Source organism: Mobula birostris, chromosome 1 (assembly GCF_030028105.1).
Source record: "Mobula birostris isolate sMobBir1 chromosome 1, sMobBir1.hap1, whole genome shotgun sequence".
NCBI classification, from domain to species: domain Eukaryota; kingdom Metazoa; phylum Chordata; class Chondrichthyes; order Myliobatiformes; family Myliobatidae; genus Mobula; species Mobula birostris.
Window position 1 is genome coordinate 29409540 of NC_092370.1, and position 10517 is coordinate 29420056.

Genomic DNA, 10517 nt, shown 5'->3' on the forward strand with positions numbered 1-10517 from the left:
CTACGCTAAGCTGATTCAATAATCTATGGACGCATTTTCAAGGACTATCTAATTATCACTATCAAATTCATTTTTTTCATATTTGTTGCATACTTATTTATTATTTTGATTTTTTTGTATTTACAGTTTGCTTCTTTTATACATTGGTTGTGTCTTCCATTTTTGCTGTGTGTTGTTTTTCATTGATTCTATTGTACTTCTTGAATTCCCACAAGAAAAATAAATCTCAGGATGGTACATGGTGACATATACATACTTTGATAATAAATTTGCTTTGAATTTTTTGAACTTCAACAATAGTTCTCTTAGATCAGCTAGTAGTCCTGGCCTACGCATGGGAGATGGAATGCTCTCCATCTGTTTCCAAATCTATCCCGCAACTGCTACAACAGTCCTAACAAAATAAACACAGCAGGTCCAGAAACTGATATACCTGGTTAACCTTATACACTCTTTGTGATTTACCCTAATCAAAGTGTGTACACTTCAGTATGGGGTGGAGAATGAATAGTCCTTCATAGAAAAGTGGATTTGTAACTTCAATCACATCAAAGCATAAGCCTAAGTCAGAAGCCTTCCCATCTTTGGTTCAATGAAAATTCAAATGAGCAGTTACTAGTAGAAGACTAATTTGAAAAATAATGACAATGCATGTTAAGTTGCAGAAATGCCCCACAGCACCAGGTTCTGGAACAGTTGTTTGTCTTCAATCATCAGGCTGTTGAACCAATGGGGATCATCTCACTCAACTTCACTCGCCCCATCACTCAACTGTTCCCATAACCTATGGACTCATTTTCAAGGGCTCTTCATCTCATATTCTTGGTATTTATTACATTTTTTTCTTTTATATTTGTAGTTTGTTGTCTTTTACACACTATTAGAGGAGAAGATGGCGGCGCCACGCAGCGTGCAGTGGCCCCTCCGGTGATGGATATCTGTTATCTGTCAAGTAGGGTGCCATGCACAATCCTGATTTGATGGAGACAGACGTGAGAGCACAGAGGAACATCTGGTGAAACTTCTGAAATGCCTGCTTCGTTGCCACTGCTACTGTGTGATCCGGAATCTCCGGAGAAGGCTCCGAGTCCTCGGCTTTGCTTGTTGCTCGGCGGCCGGGGCGGGGTTGAAACGCTTGGCAGAGATGGTGCTCGGTGTCGGAGGCTCGAAATTTTCGGACAGACTCAGAGACAGCTGTGGTCGGGTGCTTCCAGGGTGCTGCATCAGCAAGTTTGGAGCACTGGAGGTTCAGGGCACGGAGTTTCTCCCTTCTACCGTCTGCGTGAGATGATAGGCCTTCAGGACTTTGAGACTTTTTTTTACCGTGCCCATGGTCTGCTCTTTATCAAATTACGGTACTGCTTTGCACTGTTGTAACTATATGTTATAATTATGTGGTTTTTGTCAGTTTTAGTCTTGGTCTGTCCTGTGTTTCTATGATATCATACTGGAGGAACATTGTATCATTTCTTAATGCATGCATTTCTAAATGACAATAAACAAGGACCGAGTGTCCTCGTAATCTAATCTAATCTATTGTTTGTCCATCCTGTTGGGTGCAGTCTTTCGTTGATTCAATTATGCTTCATGAACTTACTGAAAATGCCCACAAGGAAACATATCTCAGGGTTTAGGTTGTTTATGGTGACATTAACTGTATGTACTTTGATAATAAATTTACTTTGAACTTAGAAACTACTGAGTTAAGGGATTTAAAAATTAATGGATCAGCTAACGGCTTTGAAGCTTTGCCTCATCCAGTCATGAACTGCAATGGAATCAAGAAACTAATGGGAACAAGTAGCTTCATGATTAGTGATAACAGAGCCTGCACAAGTACAGAAGACTGAAGCATTTGCTACTATTTTCAGAAAACATACAAAGTTGCAGGTTTTTAAATTCATTTTTTTGAGGGGGGGGTAGATTGACAACATTTATCACCTATCCCCAAATGTCCTTGAGTCACTTGCAGTCTTTCTAGGGTGTGTACACCCACGGTGTTACTGAGTAGCCTGAAAAAAGATTATTCAGTTTAAATCCACTTTCTAGTTCTGGGCCATAGCTTGCAAATCACAGCATTTTTTTTTGCTGCAATACATAGAGGTACCAACTCGAGAAGGGGCGGTGCTGGATCTCCTGTTAGGGAATGAGATAGGTCAGGTGATGGAGGTTTGTGTTGGGGAGCACTTCGGGTCCAGTGATCATAATATAGGATAGGTCTGGACCCAGGGTTGAGATTTTTGATTGAAGAAAGGCTAACTCTGAAGAAATGCAAAAGGATTTAGGAGGAGGGGATTGGGACAATTTGTTTTATGGAAAGAATGTAATAGAGAAATGGAGGTCATTTAAAGGTGAAATTTTAAGAGTACAGAATCTTTATGTTCCTGTTAGGTTGAAAGGAAAGGTTAAAAGTTTGAGAGAGCCAACGTTTTCAAGGGATATTGGAAACTTGGTTCGGAAAAAGAGAGATATCTACAATAAATATAGGCAGCATGGAGTAAATGAGGTGCTCGAGGAATGTAAAGAATGTAAAAAGAATCTTAAGAAAGAAATTAGAAAAGCTAAAAGAAGATATGAGGTTGCTTTGGCAAGTAAGGTGAAATTAAATCCCAAGGGTTTCTACCATTATATTAATAGCAAAAGAATAGTGAGGGATAAAATTGATCCCTTAGAGAATCAGAGTGGACAGCTATGTGTGGAGCCAAAAGAGATGGGGGAAATTCTGAACAATTTCTTTTCTTCGGCATTCAGTAAGAAGGATATTGAATTGTGTAAGATAAGGGAAACAGGATAAGTCTCCGGGTTTTGACAGGATATTCCCTAGGACCTTGAGGGAAGTTAGTGTGGAAATAGCAGGGGTTCTGACAGAAATATTTCAAATGTCATTAGAAACGGGCATGGTGCCGGAGGATTGGTATATTTCTCATGTTGTTCCATTGTTTAAAAAGGGTTCTAAGAGTAAACCTAGCAATTATCAGCCTGTGAGTTTGATGCCAGCAGTGGGTAAATTGATGGAAAGTATTCTTAGAGATGGTATATATAATTATCTGGATAGACAGGGTCTGATTAGGAACAGTCAACATGGATTTGTGTGTGGAAGGTCATGTTTGACAAATCTTATTGAATGTTTTGAAGAGGTTACTAGGAAAGCTGACGAGGGTAAAGTGGTGGATGTTGTCTATGTGGACTTCAGTAAGGCCTTTGACAAGGTCCCAACAGAAGGGTGGTTAGGAAGGTTCAAACGTTAGGTATTAATATTGAAGTAGTAAAATGGATTCAGCAGTGGCTGGATGGGAGACACCAGACAGTGGTGGTGGATACCTGTTTGTCAGATTGGAGGCCAGTGACTAGTGGTGTGCCTCAGGGATCTGTACTGGGAACAATGCTATTTGTCATATACATTAATGATCTGGATGATGGGGTGGTAAATTGGATGAGTAAGTATGCAGATGATACTAAGATAGGTGGAGTTGTGGATAATGAAGTAGGTTTTCAAAACTTGCAGAGAGATTTAGGCCAGTTAGAAGACTGGCCTGAAAGATGGCAGATGGAGTTTAACGCTGATAAATGTGAGGTGCTACATTTTGGTAGGACTAATCAAAATAGGACATACATGGTAAATGGTAGGGCATTGAAGAATGCAGAACAGAGGGATCTAGGAATAATGGTGCATAGTTCTCGGAAGGTGGAATCTCATGCGGATAGGGTGGTGAAGAAAGCTTTTGGTATGCTGGCCTTTATAAATCAGAGCATTGAGTATAGGAGTTGGGATGCAATGTTGAAATTGTACAAGGCACTGGTGAGTATTGTGTGCAGTTTTGGTCACCGAATTATAGGAAAGATGTCAACAAAATAGAGACAGTACAGAGAAGATTTACTAGAATGTTACCTGGGTTTCATCACCCAAGTTACAGAGAAAGGTTGAACAAGTTGGGTCTTTATTCTTTGGAACGTAGAAGGTTGAGGGGGGGACTTGACAGAGGTATTTAAAATTATGAGGGGGATAGATAGATTTGACGTGGATAGGCTTTTTCCGTTGAGAGTGGGGGAGATTCAAACAAGAGGATATGAGTTGAGAGTTAAAGGGCAAAAGTTTAGGGGTAACATGAGGAAGAACTTCTTTACTCAGAGAGTGGTAGCTGTGTGGAACGAGCTTCCAGCAGAAGTGGTTGAGGCAGGTTCCATGTTGTCATTTAAAGTTAAATTGGACAGCTATATGGACAGGAAAGGAATGGAGGGTTATGGGCTGAGTGCAGGTCAGTGGGACTAGGTGGGAGTAAGAGGTCGGCACGGACTAGAAGGGCCGAGATGGCCCGTTTCCGTTCTGTAATTGTTGTATGGTTATTGCAGGTACATATTCCAAAAAAAAAATGTAATGATGGCTTTCGTCAACCATCCCGTGATGGCCTGAGCTTGTTTACCCAGGGGTGAAGGCAGCTGAGGGATGACCTAAAAAGAATAAGATTATGAGAGGTAGAGGTAGTCAAAATCATTTTCCTATCACAAGTGTATCAAAAACATGAGGACACAGTTTTAAATTAAGGGGTAGGAAATTTAAAGGAGACTTTGGGGGCAAGTTGTTTTCCCAAAAAAAACACAAACAGTTGATATCTGGAATGTGATGCCAGAGGAATCAGACACAAATAATACATACAAGAAATTTAGACATGCACATAAATAAGGTATAGAAGGAAATGGTCCTAACGTGGGAATAGCAGATTAGTGTTGATGGACAAAATGGTTTATTTCTGTGCTTCACAACTCTTTGACTTAATAGCTATAAGCAACATCCCAAATTGTCCTCTAACATGTTTATTACAATTGACATATACCGGTAATTGCTTTTCCTATGTCTCTGCTAATAAAAGAAAATATTCTGCTTTTCTTCTCAACCATCTTTAATGTCTGTTTTGCCAACTTCCAGAATCTCTCCCATGGGATATGAAAATGCCACTCCTTTGTATCCTACCAACAATATACCTGGAGAAACTGTTTTCCAGTCACAAAAACAATTGTAAAATATTAGAGTTCACTTCTTACCACTTGTCATTTCCTTTGAGCTTCTTACATTTTTGGTAATCTGCCACATAAGATCTTTTCAAAAGCTTGGCTAAAGTACTTACAGGCTATATCAAGAACACTGCACCTCAATAACCTAATCTGTGTCATCAAAATAATAGTCCCTCACAACCACTGCAGTTAGGCTATTAATTACTCAGACTTCCTTATACAGTATCCTTTCTGTGAACAATGTCACAAAATCAGCACATCTCCAGCACCATTCACATGCCCAAACACCATTGGGAAATGACAGATCCTCCCTTGCATTTCTTAGCAGTTCTGAATAAATTGCCAAACTTGGATGAAACATATCTGATTTGAAAGATGCAAACCCCCTTAATTTCTCTCCTCTTATATGTATATAATATCTCTTCAAACTACAGAGTCTCCATTGTCTTTGTGATATAAAAAGAAAAAGGTAATGGCAGATTGGTGGTTTTATAACAATTTATTGATTTGTTTGCATGGGGGTGGGGGAAGGGAACTTCATTTACATGACAACAAAGCTTTGATTTTACTTCTGATTTGTTAGGATACAGACAGCTATCAGTCTCGGACAAAGACAAAAGTCACAACAGATTTAAATTTCAGAGATTAAGCCAGGAGACAATCGTTGAATCTACAGACTGATATTTGTACTGTATAAGATTTCAGCAGAATGACGGAAGATTGATTAAAGCAAGTAAACCTGCAGAGCTGAAAATAGGCATTCTCAGTAACATTTTGGATATAAATTACATGCAAACCCCGACACTTAATTGTACAATCATAGGCAACAGATTTCTGTTATGCAAGTCACTATTAAATTTAAATAATGGTGAAAGAAGGTGCAGATTTTGATTGTAGCTGAATAAAATGATTTTTAATCGAATTTTAATGAAAGAAATTGCTTGTTGATTGACACCCAACTGATAAGTACACAACTACAAGTCAGATCTTGGAAAAAGTAGACTGGCAGCACTTACTTGCAGGTTAGTCTATATCCAACAAATGACAGTTATGCAAAAATACAATAAACCTGATTTTGATTCTGATGAAATTAGGAGTTCAGGATCTAGTGTTCCCATTAAGGTGCAAGGTAAGAACAACAAGTCTAAGGAATACTGGGTATCAAGGATGAATAGTAATAAATTTTAAAAGTAAGCTAATGCCAAGTATTGAGAACTGAAAAAGGGAAGGGCTGCCAGAGTATAGGAAGTACTGAGGGGGTACACTACTTTGAAGAGAAATTTGGGTGACAAACAGAAACCAATAAATAACACTAGCAAAAAAAAACTGAGTAAAATCCATTTTGCAACTGTATTGAGGCAAGAGAGTAATTAAGATTAACAGAGCCAGAGAACATAGATATGGCCTTACATGAATATGAAAGACATCATAATTGAAGAAATCAGACCACAAGACATTGAAATTACAGAACAATCTATTACTAAAAGGGTACTAGAGTCTAAGCAGAGTGAATAGGTGGCTAAATGTACAGAACCTGATCAGATCTATACCAGTTGCGACAGGAGGCAAGAGGAGTAATTGATAGGGCTTTTACAAAGATTTTTAAATTTTGGCTAGCGGTATCAAGGTATCAGACGACAGGAGGTCAGCAAATGTGATAGCTTTATTCAAGAAGGGCAGTAGGAATAAGGTAGCAATTACAGATCTCGGAGTCTGACATCAGTGATAAGAAAATTATTGAACAAATTTCTAAAGGACTCAATTCAAAGGTTCACTTTTTAACCAAAGTATACAGCTCTGAAATTCTTCAATTCTCCAGTTAGCCATGAAACCAAGGTCGGAAAGAAAAGAAAGGCAGTACGATCATCAACCCCCAAGTCCCACCTCCCCGCAAAAAAGCAAACAAAAACAGAACAGGAACATCAACCCCCAAACCCTTCCTCTTGCACAAAAACCAAGCAAAACAAATCAGGCACATCAGTCCCAAAATCTCTCCTTCCACACAAAAAAATGAGCAAAACAAATCAGGCACATCAACCCCCAAATCCCCCTCTCCACACAAAAAACAAACAAAAACAGAACAGGCACATTAACCCTCAAATCCCTCCGCCCACACAAAAAAATGAAACAAATCAGTCACATCGACCCCCCAAAATAAATCTGAGGGTTTGCAAATCTGGGAGCTGCTAGAGTTCCTCCAGCATTTTGTTTGCATTGCTTTGGATTTCCAGCATCTGCGGATTTTCTCATGTTTGCAGTCTTTTATGTCTCCTTTCAGATGGTCAGCATAGCATCTTATCTCATAGTCATAGTCATACTTTATTGATCCTGGGGGAAATTGGTTTTCGTTACAGTTGCACATTAAATAATAAATAGTAATAGAACCATAAATAGTTAAATAGTAATATGTAAATTATGCCAGTAAATTATGAAATAAGTCCAGGACCAGCCTATTGGCTCAGGGTGTCTGACCCTCCAAGGGAGGAGTTGTAAAGTTTGATGGCCACAGGCAGGAATGACTTCCTATGACGCTCTGTGCTGCATCTCGGAGGAATGAGTCTCTGGCTGAATGTACTCCTGTGCCCACCCAGTATGTAGTGGATGGGAGACATTGACCAAGATGGCATGCAACTTAGACAGCATCCGCTTTTCAGACACCACCGTCAGAAAGTCCAGTTCCATCCCTACAATATCACTGGCCTTACGAATGAGTTTGTTGATTCTGTTGGTGTCTGCTACCCTCAGCCTGCTGCCCCAGCACACAACAGCAAACATGATAGCACTGGCCACCACAGACTCGTAGAACATCCTCAGCATCGTCCAGCAGATGTTAAAGGACCTCAGGAAATAGAGACAGCTCTGACCCTTCTTGTAGACAGCCTCAGTGTTCTTAGACCAGTCCAGTTTATTGTCAATTCGTATCCCCAGGTATCTGTAATCCTCCACCATGTCCACACTGACCCCCTAGCACACTGACCCACTGGATGGAAACAGGGGTCACCGGTACCTTAGCTCTCCTCAGGTCTACCACCAGTTCCTTAGTCTTTTTCACATTAAGCTGCAGATAATTCTGCTCACACCATGTGACAAAGTTTCCTACCGTAGCCCTGTACTCAACCTCATCTCCCTTGCTGATGCATCCAACTATGGCAGAGTCATCTGAAAACTTCTGAAGATGACAAGACTCTGTGCAGTAGTTGAAGTCCGAGGTGTAAATGGTGAAGAGAAAAGGAGACAAGACAGTCCCCTGTGGAGCCCCAGTGCTGCTGATCACTCTGTCGGACACACAGTGTTGCAAGCACACGTACTGTGGTCTGCCAGTCAGGTAGTCAAGAATCCATGACACCAGGGAAGCATCCACCTACATCGCTGTCAGCTTCTTCCCCAGCAGAGCAGGGTGGATGGTGTTAAACGCACTGGAGAAGTCAGAAAACATGACCCTCACAGTGCTCGCTGGCTTGTCCAGGTGGACGTAGACACGGTTCAGCAGGTAGACGATGGCATCCTCAACTCCTAGTCGGGGCTGGTAGGTGAACTGGAGGGGATCTAAGTGTGGCCTGACCATAGGCCGGAGCAGCTCCAGAACAAGTCTCTCCAGGGTCTTCATGATGTGGGAGGTCAATGCCACCGGTCTGTAGTCATTGAGGCCGCTGGGGCGCGGCGTCTTCGGCACAGGGACGAGGTAGGACGTCTTCCACAGTACAGGAACTCTCTGGAGCCTCAGGCTCATGTTGAATACATAGCAATACTTATCTCAATAATTTGACTCAATATTTCAGAAGTTAACTAAGTGCATCAATAAAGACAGTGTGGCTGGTGCTGATAAAGCTTTCAGTAAGACCCCAGGTGTGAGATTGGTCACTCCTATTGTGGTACATGGTCTCCACCTCAAACATCAACTAACCCTTTGGCTCCACCCACCAAGTTCCTCTAGCAATTCGCAAACAACAGGAATTCTGCAGATGCTGGAAATTCAAGCAACACATATCAAAGTTGCTGGTGAACGCAGCAGGCCAAGCAGCATCTCTAGGAAGAGGTACAGTCGACGTTTCAGGCCAAGACCCTTCGTCAGGACTCACTGAAGGAAGAGTTAGTAAGAGATTTGAAAGTAGGAGGGGGAGGGTGAGATCCAAAATGATAGGAGAAGACAGGAGGGGGAGGGATGGAGCCAAAAGCTGGACAGGTGAACACCTACACTCTGTCCGCCAGAGAAAGCAGGATCTCCCAGTGGCCACACATTTTAATTCCACATCCCATTCCCATTCTGACATGTCTATCCACGGCCTCCTCCACTGTAAAGATGAAGCCACACTCAGGTTGGAGGAACAACACCTTATATTCCGTCTGGGTAGCCTCCAACCTGATGGCATGAACATTGACTTCTCTAACTTCCGCTAATGCCCCACCTCCCCCTCGTACCCCATCCGTTATTTATTTTTATACACACATTCTTTCTCTCACTCTCCTTTTTCTCCCTCTGTCCCTCTGACTATACCCCTTGCCCATCCTCTGGGTTCCCCCCCTCTTGTCTTTCTCCCTGGGCCTCCTGTCCCATGATCCTCTCATGTCCCCTTTGCCAATCACCTGTCCAGCTCTTGGCTCCATCCCTCCCCCTTCTGTCTTCTCCTAACATTTTGGATCTCCCTCTCCCCCTCCCACTTTCAAATCTCTTACTAACTCTTCCTTCAGTTAGTCCTGACGAAGGGTCTCGGCCTGAAACGTCGACTGTACCTCTTCCTAGAGATGATGCCTGGCCTGCTGCATTCACCAGCAATTTTGATGTGTGTTCCTCTAGTAATTCTTTTTTTTCTGCATGAGATTGGCCACAACTATTAACGCCAAGGGTAAATTGGCAAATTTGCTCCAAAATTCACTTGTTGACAGGAGGCAGATAATGATAGTGGCAGGTTGCATTTTGCAGGTGGCAGGAAGCCTTTGATCAGTACTCAATGACTGTTTGTTTATTTACATTTTTCATTTGTGTGAGAATATATACACTTAATGGCCACTTCAGTAGGTACACCTGCTCATTAATGCAAATATCTAATCAGCAAATCAATGAACAAAAGCATGCAGACATGGCCAAAATTTAGTTGTTGTTCAGTGATCTAAGTGACTTTGACAGTGGAATGATTGTTTTTGCCAAACACCAATCTCCTGGGATATTCACACATAAATATCTCCAGAGTTTACAGAGAATGGTGCAAAAAACAAAAAAAAATCCAGTAAACAGCAGTTCTGTGGGTGAAAACACCTGGTTACCATGAGGAGTGAAGGGAATGGCCAGATTGGTTAAACAGACAAGGCAACAGTAACTCAAATAACCATGGGTTACACAAAAGCACCTCTGAACGCACACTTTGAATCTTGAAGTGGATGGGCTACAGCAGCAGAATACCATAGGGGGTTCCATCCCTATGTACCTAATAAAGTGATCTGAGGGTAGAAGCAAGTTCGAGATGACAGGAAAAGCAGTGAAACTAATCATTCTGAAGAGGATGGGCTTC

The 10517-nt window shown here is 41.5% G+C and overlaps 1 protein-coding gene across 12 annotated transcripts in view; it reads right to left on the reverse strand.

The window, feature by feature from the left end:
• The window catches only part of LOC140195234 (uncharacterized), a 665367-nt gene that overhangs the window by 653599 nt on the left and 1251 nt on the right, over positions 1-10517 (reverse strand). The gene's annotated exons all lie outside the window — the stretch shown is intronic.